The sequence below is a fragment of the Danio rerio genome, chromosome 11 (genome assembly GCF_049306965.1).
Source record: "Danio rerio strain Tuebingen ecotype United States chromosome 11, GRCz12tu, whole genome shotgun sequence".
NCBI classification, from domain to species: domain Eukaryota; kingdom Metazoa; phylum Chordata; class Actinopteri; order Cypriniformes; family Danionidae; genus Danio; species Danio rerio.
Window position 1 is genome coordinate 4435802 of NC_133186.1, and position 16699 is coordinate 4452500.

The following is a 16699-nucleotide window of genomic DNA, read 5'->3' on the forward strand; positions in this document are numbered from 1 at the left end:
TTTCGAGTCTCGAGAGCCCTTAGATCTGTCTCAAGTTCCAGCCCAGTACCACCACCTTAAAACTGTCTTCAGCAAAAAGAGAGCTACCTCCTTACCGCCTCATCGTCCCTATGATTGTGCCATTGAGCTGCTTCCGGATTCCTGCCCCCCTAGAGGCAGTATTTTTTCCTTGTCCCTTCCTGAGCGCACTGCCATGGATGACTATATTGAGGAATCCCTCGCAGCAGGTATAATCCGGCCTTCCACCTCTCCAGCAGGCGCTGGTTTTTTCTTTGTTGGAAAGAAGGACGGCGGTCTTAGGCCATGCATAGATTACAGGGGGCTAAATAAAATTACCATCCGCAACCGTTATCCCCTGCCATTGATGTCTACTGCTTTTGAGATCTTACAAGAAGCCTCAATTTTCACTAAGCCTGATCTGCGCAATGCTTACCACCTAGTGCGCATCAAACGAGGAGATGAGTGGAAGACTGCTTTCAACACACCTACTGGCCACTACGAATACCTAGTGATGCCCTTCGGTCTCACCAATGCCCCCGCTGTTTTTCAAGCCCTCATTAATGATGTTCTCCGAGACATGTTGAACAAGTTTGTATTCGTCTACTTGGATGACATCCTCATCTTCTCGAGCTCACTCCAAGAACACGTACATCATGTCCGCAAAGTCCTCCATCGACTTCTCGAAAACCACCTGTATGTTAAACCAGAGAAATGCCAGTTCCACGTATCCCAAGTCAAATTCCTTGGTTTTGTCATCCAACCAGGGCAGATCCAAATGGATCCACAAAAGGTTCAAGCTATGGCGGACTGGCCTTCCCCTTCATCAGTCAAGGAAGTGCAGCGTTTCCTGGGCTTTGCTAATTTTTATAGAAAATTCATCCTAAATTTTAGCACTGTGGTGGCCCCATTATCTGCCCTCACCAAAGAGAAAGTTGCTGGGTTCCGGTGGGGGCCTGAAGCTGAGAAGGCGTTCAATGAACTCAAGAAGCGCTTTACATCGGCACCTATCCTCCTTATCCCAAACCCTGACAAACCTTTCACGGTTGAAGTTGATGCTTCCGAAGTGGGCATTGGAGCGGTGTTATCCCAGAGAGGTGAGGATAACAAACTTCACCCTTGTGCTTTTCTCTCCCATCGTCTCACCCCAACCGAGAGAAACTATCACGTGGGTGACAGGGAACTACTGGCAGTGAAGCTAGCACTTGAGGAATGGAGACACTGGCTGGAGGGATCCAAACACCAATTCCAAGTACTGACAGACCACAAAAATCTTGAGTATGTGCAGCAGGCTAAGCGACTCAATCCCCGCCAAGCCCGATGGTCTCTGTTCTTTAACCGGTTTCATTTCACCCTCACCTACCGTCCGGGTTCCAAAAATCTGAAACCAGATGCATTGTCCCGAGTATATGTAAAATCCCCTCAAGAAGACCGCAATAAACCTATCATCCCCAGTTCAAAGATTATTGCCCCCATCAGGTGGAGTCTGGAGGGTATTGTTAGGAAAGCCCAAATCAAAGACCCTGACCCAGGCGGAGGTCCTGCTGGCTGTCTGTACGTCCCCAAAGCTGCTCGATCCAAGGTTCTCCAGTGGGGACATTCTTCCCAGCTCACGTGTCATCCAGGGTCTGCTCGCACTCTTGAGTTTTTGCAGAGACGGTTTTGGTGGCCCACCATCAAGAAAGATGTGACCTTGTACGTCAATGCATGTCATACTTGCAACCAGAGTAAAAGTTCCCACTGTTCACCCCAAGGTTTCCTGCATCCACTTTCCATACCTCACAGACCCTGGTCGCACATTTCTATGGATTTCGTCACGGGGCTCCCTCCATCCCAAGGGAATACCACTATTTTGGTAATTGTGGACCGATTTTCCAAAGCTGCACGATTCATTCCCTTGCCCAAACTTCCCACTGCCAAAGAGACAGCCGAGCTTACCATAAATCACGTGTTCCGAGTCTTTGGCATTCCCCAAGACATTGTCTCAGACCGAGGACCTCAATTTTCCTCCCGATTCTGGCAAGCTTTTTGCCAGTCCATAGGGGCTACGGCCAGCCTATCCTCAGGTTTTCACCCAGAGTCCAATGGTCAAACCGAAAGACTCAATCAAGACCTTGAGACCACCCTGAGATGCATGGCAGCCAATAATCCCACCACCTGGTCCCGTTTCATTATATGGGCAGAATATGCACATAATACACTCTGTTCTTCAGCTACTGGTATGTCCCCTTTCGAATGCCAATTTGGCTATTCTCCTCCACTATTCCCGGAGCAGGAGGTAGAAGTGACCGTCCCCTCAGCCCTCCAGTTTGTCAGACGCTGCCGTCAAACGTGGAGGAAGGCACGTCTTAAGCTTCTCCGCGTATCCCAACAATACCAGCAACAGGCTAATCGTAGACGCAGACCAACCCCCACTATGCGCCCGGGCCAAAGAGTCTGGCTCTCAACTAGAAATATTCCCCTACGAGTGGATTCTAGAAAACTCTCCCAGAAGTTCATAGGACCCTTCAAGATAGCAAGGAAAGTAAACCCGGTCACTTACAAGTTAAATCTACCAAAATCATTAAAAATAAACCCTACCTTTCATGTATCGCTACTAAAACCAGTCTCATCCTCTCCTTTTTCTGTGACAGGTAAACCTCCCCCTCCTCGGTTATTTGGAGGCCAACCAGTCTACACAGTCCACCGGATACTGGATGTTCGTCAAGTGCGTCGGACCAAGCAGTATCTTGTGGACTGGGAAGGCTACGGCCCTGAGGAGCGTTCCTGGGTTCCTGCCAAGGACATTTTGGATCCTAAGTTGATTCGAGACTTTCACACTCTCAAGCTCAAGTCTCTCGGCAAGAACGTCAGGAGCCGTTCCTAGGGGGGGGGGGGTCCTGTCAGGATTTTGCCCATGTTATTTTAGTTTTTTCTTGTAATGTTTTTTCTTCACCACTAGATGTCCTCATTTCGTTCTTTGTCTTTATTTTGTATTTGTAATCACAGCTATTGATTTCACATGTTCCTTGTTTAGCTGTTTGTATTTAAGTAGCCTCAGTTTAGTAGTTCTTTGCTCGGTTATTGTGGATCCTAGCCTGTCATCCTCTGTGAGTTCCTCTATTTGAAAAATTACCTTTTGTCAAGCTTTTTGTGACTTATGTTTTTTGTAGTAATTTTGAGCAGTTACTGATCCTGAGTTTTTTGCCTCTTGAGTTTTTTGCATTTTTTGAAATTGGAGAAGTCTCTGTTTTTTGTCTGCTCTATCTTTATCTTCTATTGAAGTGTTTTTTGCCACTAATAAATTCCTCTTAAGGAGAAAGTTCCTTTTTGTGACTTTGGTTCTTCAACCCCTGTGTGGCTCAGTGGGTTCAAGGCCAACATCTCGTGCAGGAGACCCGGGTTCTATCCCAGTCTCTGACAGTTTTTTCCTCTGATTGGCTCATTTACCACTGGGGTTTTACACTCGTGGAATTTACATGAAATTAGGACACAGTGAGGCTCACAGTATGCCCATTTCTGTATACTGATCTTTTATTATTTTACTACACCTTAGTATTATCCATATTTTTTTATCATAGGGCACCTTTAAAAAGTCTTAAATTTGACTTAACGAAACCTGCAGAGACCCTGGAAATAGTAAGTAAATTTACATTTTTGGGTGAACTACTCCTTAATATGGACAGTTTTCAGCCTGAATCGACTATGGTGTAGATCAGACTTTAAACCATAAGCCAAAAGTCTGGGTGACCAATTTATAACTCACTTTAATTCCCTTCTATATCTCGTTCTCTTTTTCAACTGTGTTTGAGTATGACAACTGATGCTTAAAGTGGTACATTATCTTTCCCAGCAAAGCTCTAAACTCTCGCTAGAGGAAAGCGAATGAGCAGCAGACGCCGTGGTTTACTGCGTTTGCACACGCGGTACAAGAGATCAATAATTGTAATTATTATCATTATTTTCTCCTGGCCTTGGCTAATCCCCAGTTGTGGCAGGAGTTCGATTTTCGGCTTGCATCAGGGGAGAGAGATTACACCATACAGTCCCTGAATTTGATGTACTGCATTTGTTCCCATTTCGGTGACAGTCCCACAGTGCCACACTACCAGCCAATAAACACCAATGACATGCTTATTTATTGCTTTGATTAAATGGTTTGTTCCACTGAATGAAGCTGATTGGTCAACACACGTGTTTTATGTATGATACAGCACAGCTATGACTGCTTTTATTCATACAGTATATGGATGGATTTAATCTCTATAAGTCTTTTTGTTTATTCATTTATTTTCTTGTCGGCTTAGTCCCTTTATTAATCTGGGACTGCCACAGTTGAATGAATCACCAACTTCTCTAGCATATGTCTGCAACCCAACACTGGGAAACACCCATACACTCTCATTCTCTACAGACAATTTAACTTACCCAATTCACCCATAGCGCATGTCTTTGGGCTGTGAGAAAACCGGAGCACCCGGGAAAAATCCACGCTAACATGAGGAGAACATGCAAACTCCACACAGAAATGCCAACTGACCCTGCTGAGGCTCTAAACAATGACCCTTCTGCCTTCACCGCACCACCTCTTTTGGTTTATTTTTTAAAATAATATTTAAATTTAAATTTATTAATTTAAACACTCATTTAAATGAACAAAAAATATTTTTAAAAAGTTTAGAATAAATTTTTGATTGATTTATTCAAATATTTATTGATTTGATCTCTATTAAGAGTTTAAACCTTTATATTAAACCAAAAATACCTTGATTATCGTTCATTATTTCAATAATCCAACAGCTAAAGGTGTAGTACAGGGGTGGCCAACTCTTTTCCTGGAGAGCCTCCTTCCTGAAGATTTTAATTGCTACCCATATCAAACACACCTGAACCAATTAATTAGGACCTGAACACCACGTGATAATTACAGGCAGGTGTGTTTGATATTGGTAGCAACTGAAATCTGCAGGAAGGTGGCTCTCCAGGAACAGGGTTGGCCACACCTGGTGTAGTATGTAACTTTGACAGCCAGTGGTTGAACTAGGTATTGCACTCGGGTTCAAAACAAACGCCAGCGCAGGTTGCCAGATTGACGACACCAACAGCAGTGTGTTTGACTATCGAGCCTAAAAGCTGATTTAAAGCTGATTCAAATTGTGTTCTAAACAAAAGCAATGGCACGTGGTAGAAGGAATATTTTATATTTTAGTTTTTGTCCAAACCAACACCTGAAATTTATACTTTAGAAACGGCTTGTAATTCTCACAGCTGAAAAACAGGACGAACTGTAATCACCGCATGTGCACCTAATGTACTTTATTCAATGTTAAGTGAAGTTTATTTATAAACTAATTTCGAGAGGATCACATGCTTATGATTGTTTGCTGCTGGTCCCGCATTATTCAATTTATGATTCACTGATCAGAAGATTCCTAAGCCACTATAAATACCATAAGTTCCATATGACAGCCTTCTTCGTTTTGAAGAGTTCCCCCTTCTACCCCTACTCATCCTCCTTTTCTAGATGGGTGGCACGGTGGCCCAGTGGTTAGCACTGTTGCCTCACAGCAAAAACGTCACTGGTTCCAGTCCTTACCAAGCCAGTCGACATATCTGTGCAGAGTTTACACGTTCTCCTCATGCTCACGTAGGTTTCCCCCGGGTCCCCCGGTTTCCTCCCACCATCCAAAAACATGTAACTTAAGTTAATTGACTAATTCAATTCGGCACCATAGACATGCTCCTAGTAAGTAGCTATCTCTTAAGAGCAATCACTATCTATTCATCAGCTACTTCAGCAGGGGAGTTCTCGAGATCTACCTGAGCTCAAACTCCCCTCTCAGCTTGCAAATGGGAGGGAGCCACGGGCTCGAGGATCTTATGAGCTCAAGGCTCTCTCCCGGGACAGCACGCCAAACAAGCTTTATAATCAATCATCAGCTAAGTGTGAACTCTTGAAATGCTAATAATGTGAGTTTTAAATGCCATTTTACATGATGTTTATTGCCATACTACTGAAAGCAGCAGCAGATAATTCACCTAAGATCTTGAAAAGAAAATAAACCGTTTCAAATGGAGCTTTAGAACTGTGACTCAGTGCAAGGCAACACATATCAGTGATTCAGCATCTACATTTAATAATATCAAAGAGGTTTAATGTGTATTAATTAGATTTTAAATCTTACAATTTCGTTGGAGTGCAGTGAGTGCACTATTCTGTGCCTCTGAATGGCTGTATTTAAATTTCTGTCATGTTTGGTCTGGTGCAAACAACCAATTACTTATCACTGCAAATCTCATCATGTAGCATGTTGTTCGGACACAGGGTTACAGAGTAACCTGCTAACCTAATGTTTACGTTCGAAATATTTAGATTATTTGCTATTAATAACCACCTCATGTGGAACTCTGAATCTGTGTCTCATTTCGGAGGCTGCTACTGTCCACTGGAGGTCGCATTTCGATTGTGTATGCATACTTTGAGAGCCTTCATGACTGAATGAATTAAATAAGCTGTTTTCCACCAAGGAGTGCTAAAATACAATTGGCTAAACTGGCATTGGGCGGGTTAAAGAGACCGAAACGAAGACAGACGTTCCGGCATGTAACACTAATCTAATTTGAACAAAATGAACACATTTTGGACCTCACTGCTATTGGACAGGATGCCTAGTCAACCGAAACACTGCGTTTCCTGCGAATCTGTCATCCTGCATCACACGATTGAGATAAACAGATAGACCTGAATCTTTAACCGCTCTGACAATTAAAATGGAGTGCAGAAGCTAATTAGAGCGGTCTTTATTTCGCTGAGACGGGATGCTGAACTTTAATTCATGCCGGCTGGAGAGGGAGCAGATTCATTTATTTGGGTAATTGAAGGTGCTGATTAGCTGTCTATGAGAGAAAGGGAACGGAGAATGATTGCTCACAGACTCGAGCTGAGCAACAAACCTAATCTACCTTTTCCCCGGCTTTTCCTCAGATAGCTCTTTAAATCTTGGCCAGACACCGCATTTAAGAAGGGAAAGACGGCGATAACAAAGGCCACCTGTGGGAAAACGGGTCGCATGTTTATTATCTTGTATTTGCATTCGGATGTGCGTTCAGAAACTGTCAGGGAATCCGTTTTGAGCTGATGAGACGACTGTTACGAGACACGCTGAGGCGTTCGCCAAAGAGGAAAACGAGAACATCACATTAAAGTGTGTCAACTAAAAACCAACAACTGATATGCTCATCAAAGCTTTTAAAATACACACTTCCTTTAACTGGACTATTCGTGTCTCTTAAAGGAACAGTTCACTCAAAATGAAAACGATTCACCGTTTATTTATTCCAAGACTTTAATCTGTTGGAAACCAGAGCAAGGAATTTTTCACAGTATTTTCCATATTATTTTTTCTTCTGGAGAAAGTTATTAGAAATTAGTTGTAAAAACTATTATGTTTAGAAATGTGTTGTAAAGTCTTCTCTCAGTTAAACAGGAATTCAGGAAACAAACATACAGAGCGGCTAATAAATCTAATAATTCTAACTTTAACTGTATATATTTTAGAGTCTGCATGAAATCATAACTTACAATATTTATTCTGCTAGCATACTGTCAGTTCCCCGGCTCGTTCCTGCTTCTCCAATCAACATTCTCCTATTTGATGCGCTTTGCTCCACTCTCTGTATTAATCTGCCTGGAAAGTAGGAGGAGTAGGGGTGGAAGGGGGGATTCTTCAAAATGAAGATGGCTGTTATATGGGTATTTATAGTGGCTTAGGAATCGTCTGATTGGTGAATCGTAAATTGAATGATGCGTGATCAGCCGCAAATGAATGAATATTACCCAAATGATGTTTAACAGAGCAAGGATTTTTTTTTTCACAGTATTTACTATAATATTTTTTTTTCTGAAGAAAGTCTTATTTGTTTTATTTTAAATAGAATAAAAGCAGTTTTTTTATTTATATTTTTTAGATTGTCTACAGAATAAACCATCTTATACAATGACTCGCCATACTTGTACAGACTTGTACAGCTATCCTAATAGGTACTTCCCATATACTGTACATATTGTGTACCCTACCATTTAACCACAGGAAAAAATCCTTATTTTAAGATTTTCAAAATACTTTATTCTGTGTGATTTCTGAGCCATTTTCCTCATGGGAACCAAAAAAAAAAAAAAAAATAAATAAATAAAAAAAAAAATATATATATATATATATATATATATATATATATATATATATATATATATATATATATATATATATATATATATTACTGGTTTTGCTATACATGTGGGGACATTTGGTCCCCAGAATGTCAGGAATACAAGGCACATTCACATCCATGCACGGCTACTACTCACAAAATTTATTTCTTAATAAAAAAAACAGTCAAAAGCAAGTAGCTACTTTAATTAAATAAATGGTCATTATGCGGTTTTAGGATTCAATTTTTCTGTTCCGTCATGCAATTTTAATGTACTCGAGGTCCAACTTATACTTCTTCTTCAATCATTATTCCTGACAGCTAAATAATTCATACAAATGAAATCATGCTGCAATATTAATATGTATAAAAGCAATAACAAGTTTAAACCACTTACTTTTATTAGAGAAACAAGTTTTATAAATGAGGAGCACTGATTCTGACTATAACAGGGTTTTTTAATCTTTAAAATGCAACAGACCTTTAAATGCTGTATGGTCTCGCTTATGAAATGCAGAAGTGTCTTAATCTGTCAAAGGACTTTAGAATTTATAGATGATAAGTGTGATAATCTGTTGGATGTTTTAATGATCTTAGTACAATTTATTTAATCATCAATTACTGTGTTTTAATCAAGAGTCGTTTGCTTCCTTTATAACACATGCATGTTTAGGTCATTCATTCATTCATTCATTCATTCATTCATTCATTCATTCATTCATTCATTCATTCATTCATTCATTTATTAATTTATTTATTTTTCATTCATTCATTCATTCATTCATTCATTCATTCATTCTTTCATTCATCAATTCATGTATTTATTCATTCCTTCATGTATTTATTTAGTCATACATGTATGTTTTCAACCATTCATGTATGTATGTATGTATGTATGTATGTATGTATGTACTTATGTACTGTATTCCTTAATTTGTGTATTCATTCATTAATTCATTTATTCATTCATACATCCATTCAATTCATTCATTCATTCATTCATTCATTCATTCATTCATTCATTTATTCATGTATTTATTCAGTTACTAATTCATTTATTTATTCATTAATTAATTCATGTTATTCATCCATTAATGTATTTATTTATTGATTTATTCACTCATTTATTTATTCATGTAGTTATTCATTTATTCATTCATTCATCTATTCATGTATGTATTATTGTATTCATTTATTTATTGATTTATTCATTCATTTATTTATAAATTCATTTATTTATTTATTCATTCATTAATACATTCATTCATGTATTTATTCATTCATGTAATTATTCATTCATTCATTCATTCATTCATTCATTCAGTCGTTCATTTATGTATTTATTTATGTATTTATTCTTTTATTTATTTATTCTTTTATTTATTGATTTGTTATTTTTTTCATTTATTTATGCATGTATTAATTCATTGATTCATTAATGTATTCATTCATTAATCAATTCATTCATGTGTTCATTTATTTATTTAATTATAAATGTATTTAATCATTCTTTTATTGATTTATTCATTCATTTATTAATACATGTATTTAATCATTCATTCATTCATGTATTTATATATTCATTCATGTTTTCATTCATCTATCCATTCATTCATGAATTCATTTATTTATTTAATTATACATTTTTTATTCATCATGTATTTATTTATTCTTCATTTATTTATTTATTCATTCATGTATTTATTTATTTAAGTATTCTTTAATTAATTATTAATAAATACATTAATTAATTAATTAATTAATTTATTCATGTTTATTCATTCATTCATGTCTTTATTTATAAATGCATTTATCCATTCATTCATTTATTTATGTATGTATTTATTTATTTATTTTATTAATATTATTTTTTTGATCCTTGGTCTAACAGTCTGATTTTTTGGTGTTACATTCAATATAATAATACTGTCTTTCTAGTGGTAAATCTAGTAGTGACACACTCACTTTAGGCACCAATAAATGCTTCTCATATCAAAAGATGACAGGTAAATCTGAAGCGAAATATGTCCCCGGTCTCCTCTACAAGAGCTCCTTAGAAATCAACTCAACTGATGGTGAATGTATTTGTCAATATCCAGCCCAGAGTGTCCATACTGCTTTTCAGAGCTCTTAATATATCCATATGTTTATGGATCTGAGGATCATATTTATTACCCGTGTGCGCTGCATGTCATTCGAGAAGATATTAATACACTATATTGGTGTACATAATGTGTTTAATGCACAAACGGGCCTCTGTGGGTTACATTTCAAAGTGACTTATTATGGATTCATAGCCATGTCTCATCCAGTGGTGTCACTGTTGTCATATCTCAGACAGAAAGGTGGGATTTACAGCTTTTTTTTGTTAAAATATAAATTCAGATTATTAAATGGCACAAACATACATGCACTGACATACTGAAGTTTTCCATTTATGCAAACCAACGACAATAGGAATAAAATGCAAGGCTGCTGAGGCAACAAATCAGTTAGCATGGCATTTTTTTCATTAAAAGCGTATAGCCATCTTATATGAAAAAAAAAAAGGTTTAAGAGTAAAAAAACAAGTTCATTTATTTATTTATTTATTTCAATATAAAAGCTTGGTTAAATGCTACTGAATAGTCGCATACAAATGTGTTGAATAGAAAACCCTGAATGGAAACTGGCAAAACCAGGACCTGATTTAGCTGCTCTATTATGCCCATAGCCCATTTTGCCCTAGTTTTTTTTTTTTTAATTCAGATGCTCTGAATGCCAGATAATGAGTGCCAAATAAAGCATAGTCCATTCACCATTTCCCAAAGCGCATTCTAAGGGAACAAAATACGACAATCAGAGCCCAAATTCGCAGCACAAAGGCTCTATTCTCTCAGTCAGCAAGTAGAATTTATTCTTTTCACTACGTATGTTAACCACCCTACAATTTGGCGAAGTCTTGTTGGTCCACAGAAGAAAAATTTAAAGATGAGGTCTATTTTAAGCAGTGATGGGAGTAACGGCGCTATAAATAACCATTCATTCATTCATTCATTCATTCATTCATTCATTCATTATTTCATTATTTCATTTATTTATACATTAATTTATTATTTTATTTAATCATTTATTTCTGGATTATTGTATTCACTCATTATTTATTTATTCATTCATTCATTTATTTGTTCATTCATTCGTTGATTAATTTATTCATTTGTTGGTTGGTTCGTTTATTCATTTATTAATTAATTTTTTTATTCAATCATTTATTCATTATTTTTTTATTCATTCATTAATTTTTATTTACTCCTTTTTATTTATTTTATTGTTTTATTTAATTCATTCATTCATTCATTCATTCATTCATTCCTTTTCATTTCAGCTTAGTCCCTTATTAAATAAGCCTCACTTATTCATTCATTCATTCATTCATTCATTCATTCATCAGTTGATCTATTCTTTAATTAATTCATTAATTCATTAATTCATTAGTTCATTAGTTCATTAATTTTCCATTCATTCATTTCTTTATTCATTTGTTCATTCATTCATTCATTTTCTCATTCATTCATCCATTCATTTATTTATTTATTTATTTTGTATTCATTCATTCATTTATTCATTTATTCATTCATTAGTTGATCTATTCTTTAACTTATTTATTCATTCATTCATTCATTTATTTTCCATTCATTAATTTGTTTATTCATTTGTTTATTTATTTATTCATTCATTTGTTTATTTATTTTTTTCATTCATTCATTTGTTTATTTACTCATTCATTTGTTTATATAAATAAATGGTGTTACTAATGGTGATACTTATTTCAGTAATGAGTAATCAAATGAACTACAGTTTCCCCCATTACAACGATGTTGCCGTTACTGACAATAAAAATGTGACTTACTATAGTTGAGAACACTGAAGCAGTTTTCATGCGAGAAGCGTCTCTCTCAGCTGTAGGACCTTTCTTTCTCTGGGGTGCGTTTATGTGTGGCTGGGGCGGGAACATGATGTCTGTGAACATGATATAACTGAGAACATGATGATTGGCCTAGATAGAGTACATTTCCATCGTTTGCCAATCAGAGGCAGCATAGGGCAGATGCACACTAACAACCATTAGTCAGAACAATGGCAAATACAAAAGGTTCAACTTGTGATAACAAAATATTCATTTATACATATAGAAGGAGGGTCTCTGTTGTGCTCAGGGAAGAATAAGTGAGAAACAAATATTATACACAGATATATAGTTTGTCTACGACCCGTAAGTATTTATTCAGAGATCAGTGTTAAAAGATAACCTGTATGGAACATCGTTGTGCAAGGAACATGGTTAGTCTTCGTTAATTCTAGTCTAATGAAGCACCTGACATTGTCACACACACTGTAAAAAATGTTACTTAGATCTAACTTATAAAAAGTGAGGCAAGTGGTTGCATCGGACGTTTTAGGTTGATTCAACTTCCAGCCTTTTTTAAGTATTTTAAACACTAAAACATTGCTTAAAACAAATGCAATAAAATTAAGTTGAGCCAAATAATATTTCTAAAATTACTCAAATCAGATAAACTTACTTTTTTTGTTAAACTTAACTTACTTATACATTGCTATATGTTGACTGTAGACTGACTCATTTTAATTAAGTATTATGAACTTAATGATCTAAATAAAATTAACCATGCATATGTCATTTAAAACGAATTTAATTGACTTCTGGCTGTAACCTCAGAAAATAAATCGGCGTTTCTATATTGTAAGCACAATATACACTAGTAAACACAGATAAACAGACTTTCCTGTCAATAACAATTAAATAAGAATGGGAAGATGGATTAAAGACCATAACATGTATTCAATATCAATCAATGTTCCTTTTAATAGTGACTACAAAATAGGCCATTAATGTGGCTACACGTACACAATACATAAATAAAAACATTAATAATACCAGATCCTATTGAGAAATCATCCAAGGCAACTCAGTGAGGAGATTTGCATATTTTGATGAAGATTTTGGATGCATAATGTCCAGCCCCACAAAGAGTCTCTGATATATCTCAAATGTATACAGTTTTGATGGATACTTGAAGTCGAGGACATCGGTAAGTCCAAACAGGAGCCAACATGCATTTGACAGGTTTGGCAAACCTCTGACAGTCCTATGATAATCCAAACTGTGTTGGGCTGATGGCAAATTTTTCCCGTGGGCAGCCGCATGCACCTCTGATTCCTCACAACTCTATTGGTAGAGACAAAAAGAAACAGGAGTTCAGGTGGTTGCTACCAAACAACATTAAATAGCTAAATACTAAATAGAAAATAACTACAAGTGAAGTTACAAAAGTCCAGTGAGAATGATGCATGGATGAAACACCTTAGTTTATCAGTTAAAAATTAACTTAGTTAAAATTACCTAACTTTTATTTAAAAAATAAAAAAAGGTTATAGAGGTTGTGTAATTACATTATTCCAGGTGTTTTTAGTTATCAAATTTTAAAGAAAACTGTGATTTTACTCAGTGTAACAGTGCATGTCATTGTGGTTTCCTGTCAATCACAGAATTGTTAAAATTTAGGTATTACATTTTTTTGTTTATTTTGGCAACTTATAAAGCATAAGAATGTGTATTTAATTTAGATATTAAAACTGTTTGAAAACGGCTATAAGAAAATTATAGAATACAAATTCTATAATTTAATTGTCATCTTCATTTTGCACCAAACTTTGCACGTCATAATACAAATTTTATTAAATAAATAAATAAATACATTGCCATTTTACACATTACATTAAGGTTTACATTAAATTTTTGCTAAAGCTACATTTAATTGACTTTTTCTTCAAATTTAATGTCACTGGCAAATGACAGTTCAGTGATTCAGTGTTATCAGTTAGCTTTATTGAAAGACTGACAGATAATAAGAAACTGCATTAGGATATTTTTATACTGTTTTTACTGTTGCACACATAAAAAAAAATCTTCAGATATCAAATGTAAGTTAATTCTATGGAGCCCACTATTGTTTGCAATTTTACCAATGTTTTACTTACCTGCAAATAATTATAGCTGTAATTGTATCTAATGTTTTTCTTACCTGGATGTGAAGTTTGAAGATCCACAGGTAACAAAATCACTTTGGTATCTAAAGACCAAGAACATGCATTTTAGAATGAGGTGCATACAGTTTAAATGGTTCTGTAAACATCAGTAGTAAATGTAATTTAAGTTAAAATAAATTGTAAATCTGTAATTTATTCACTATGCAGCATTAAAAAACTTATGGACTAAATCTCTAAAACACAAACTTTAAGTTATACTTTCTCTTACGTTAAACACAAACTACTTAACTGTTGCATACGTTTCTGAATTTAATATCCATCCTTAATGTGCTGCTATAACTTAGGTGAGCTAACTTTAGCTAAGTTAGCGCTAACAAACTGAACCCCCACACCCCGACCGCCCACCAGTGACCTTGTTAATCGGTTCTGCAACGTTAGTTTTACCTACTAAGTGTTTTAAAACTACTTTCACTATTTTTTCTCAATAATATCACTTTTAATCGTTAGTATAAACTAGCGTTGGTTAGCGTTAGCCAACTTAGCTTTCCATGTGAGAGCAGTCTAACTGTTAACATACCTGAGGCTACAGTACAATTTACAAAGCTAAAACCTCACCTGCCTAGCGAAGACAGCAGTTTTGCATGACTTTACAATTATCATTCGGCTAAATTTGCAACTTACCGTGTTAATCAGATCCGCTGCTGGGAGCAGTTTATGTCGACCATTGCAGAAGCTGCGTCTGCCTGCTAAATCCCGGGCAATGAAAAAGGAGTCACGCCAAACTATTAAAATAACGTTTTATGAACACCTGCCCACATCGACAGCTGCTCTAATAAATTGTCTGTGTCAACTCACTTTTATAACATTTATTCTACACAATAACCACATACAAAAATCTACTCAAATAAATTGCATTAGTTTTATTTAAAATATACAGTTATATAAAAACTGATATATTTTAAGTAAAGAGGAAGCAAATTTTATTTTTTTGGTATAAAACAAATAAAATTAACTAGATTGCAATTATTTAAAGTAGATAGAACCAACTTTGTGAGTGTAGCACTTTTTACAGTGCACTGCCACAAAATTAGTGGCTACACAGGTGATAACTTGAGCTCTGCTAGCAAAGGAGGAGCCACGGCGTCAAAGCAAGTAAAACTTCATTTTTCTCCTCCGCAAACACTTACAGTTAAAGTCAGAATTATTAGCCCCCCTGTTTATTTTTTTCGGCAAATTCTGTTCAATAGATAGATTTTTTTCAGCACATTTCTAAACATAATAGTTTTAAAAACTCATTTTTAATAACTGATTTATTTTATCTTTGCCATGATGACAGTAAATAATATTTGACTAGATATTTTTCAAGACACTTCTATACATCGTAAAGTGACATTTAAAGGCTTAACTAGGTTAATTAGGTTAACTAGGTAGATTAGGGTAATTTGGCAAGTTATTGTTAAACGATGGTTTGTTCTATAGATTATCAAAAATATATATAACTTAAAAGGGCTAATAATTTTGTCCTTAAAATGATGTTTAAAAAATTAAAAAATGCTTTTATTCTAGCCAAAATAAAACAAATAAGACTTTCTCCAGAAGAAAATATATTATTAGACATACTGTGAACATTTCCTAGCTCTGTTAAACATCATTTGAGAAATAATGAAAAAAAGAAAAACAAATTCAAAGGGGGGCAAATAATTCTGACTTCAACTGTATTACTCAGACAGTATTCAACAAAATAATATCTAGATCAGTGTTTCTCAACTGGTCATGGGAACATTTTCAGTGTGTGGTCAAAAAACACAAATGTTTAATTTTTTTTTAGCTTATTTTGCTTATATAAGACTTTTATTTTAAAATGCGCAAGCGAAAACTGCATCGTTTGACATGTGAAATTTCATTTAATTATAGCAACAAATATGTTGAAACGCAAGTACGACCCCGAATATGTAAATTATGAATTTACATATATTGATGACAATAAAGGCTTAAAACCTCAGTGTGACATATGATGGGCTCTCACAAGAGCACTTTTAGAAACCAAACATTTGTCGTTTTTACTTTGTAATATTTCTATAATTTGAGACTTTGTGTTAAATGACAATAATAAAATATTGTTTATTTGTTATAATGATTTTCTTAATGATTTTCTTAATGAGTCTTAATGATTTTCTTATGATTTATCTGTCACTACTTGTGTATGCTAACTAATAAATACAAATTAAATATAATTCCTAAAGTTATATTATAGTTCCTAAAAATTTGGGCCACGTGTTGATGACCATGTAAAAATGTGGGTCCCATGGCCGAACCAGTTGAGAACCCCTGATCTAGATATATAGTTGAGGAAATGCTGCCATTGTCAACCAAAGGACATGCTGCATGCAAATACGGGGAGAACATGCAAACTCCACACAGAAATGCCAACTGGCCCAGCCGGTACTCGAACCAGCGACCCTCTTGC

General features: G+C 35.5%; 1 long non-coding RNA gene across 1 annotated transcript; it reads right to left on the reverse strand.

Annotated features, from left to right (window-relative positions):
• Positions 1-13023: 13023 nt before the first annotated feature.
• On the reverse strand, positions 13024-14987 carry LOC137496664 (uncharacterized). Its single transcript, XR_011017162.2, has 3 exons — positions 14914-14987; positions 14268-14315; positions 13024-13411 (listed from the first exon to the last, which is right to left on the reverse strand). It is a non-coding gene; the product is annotated as an uncharacterized lncRNA (long non-coding RNA).
• Positions 14988-16699: the final 1712 nt, after the last annotated feature.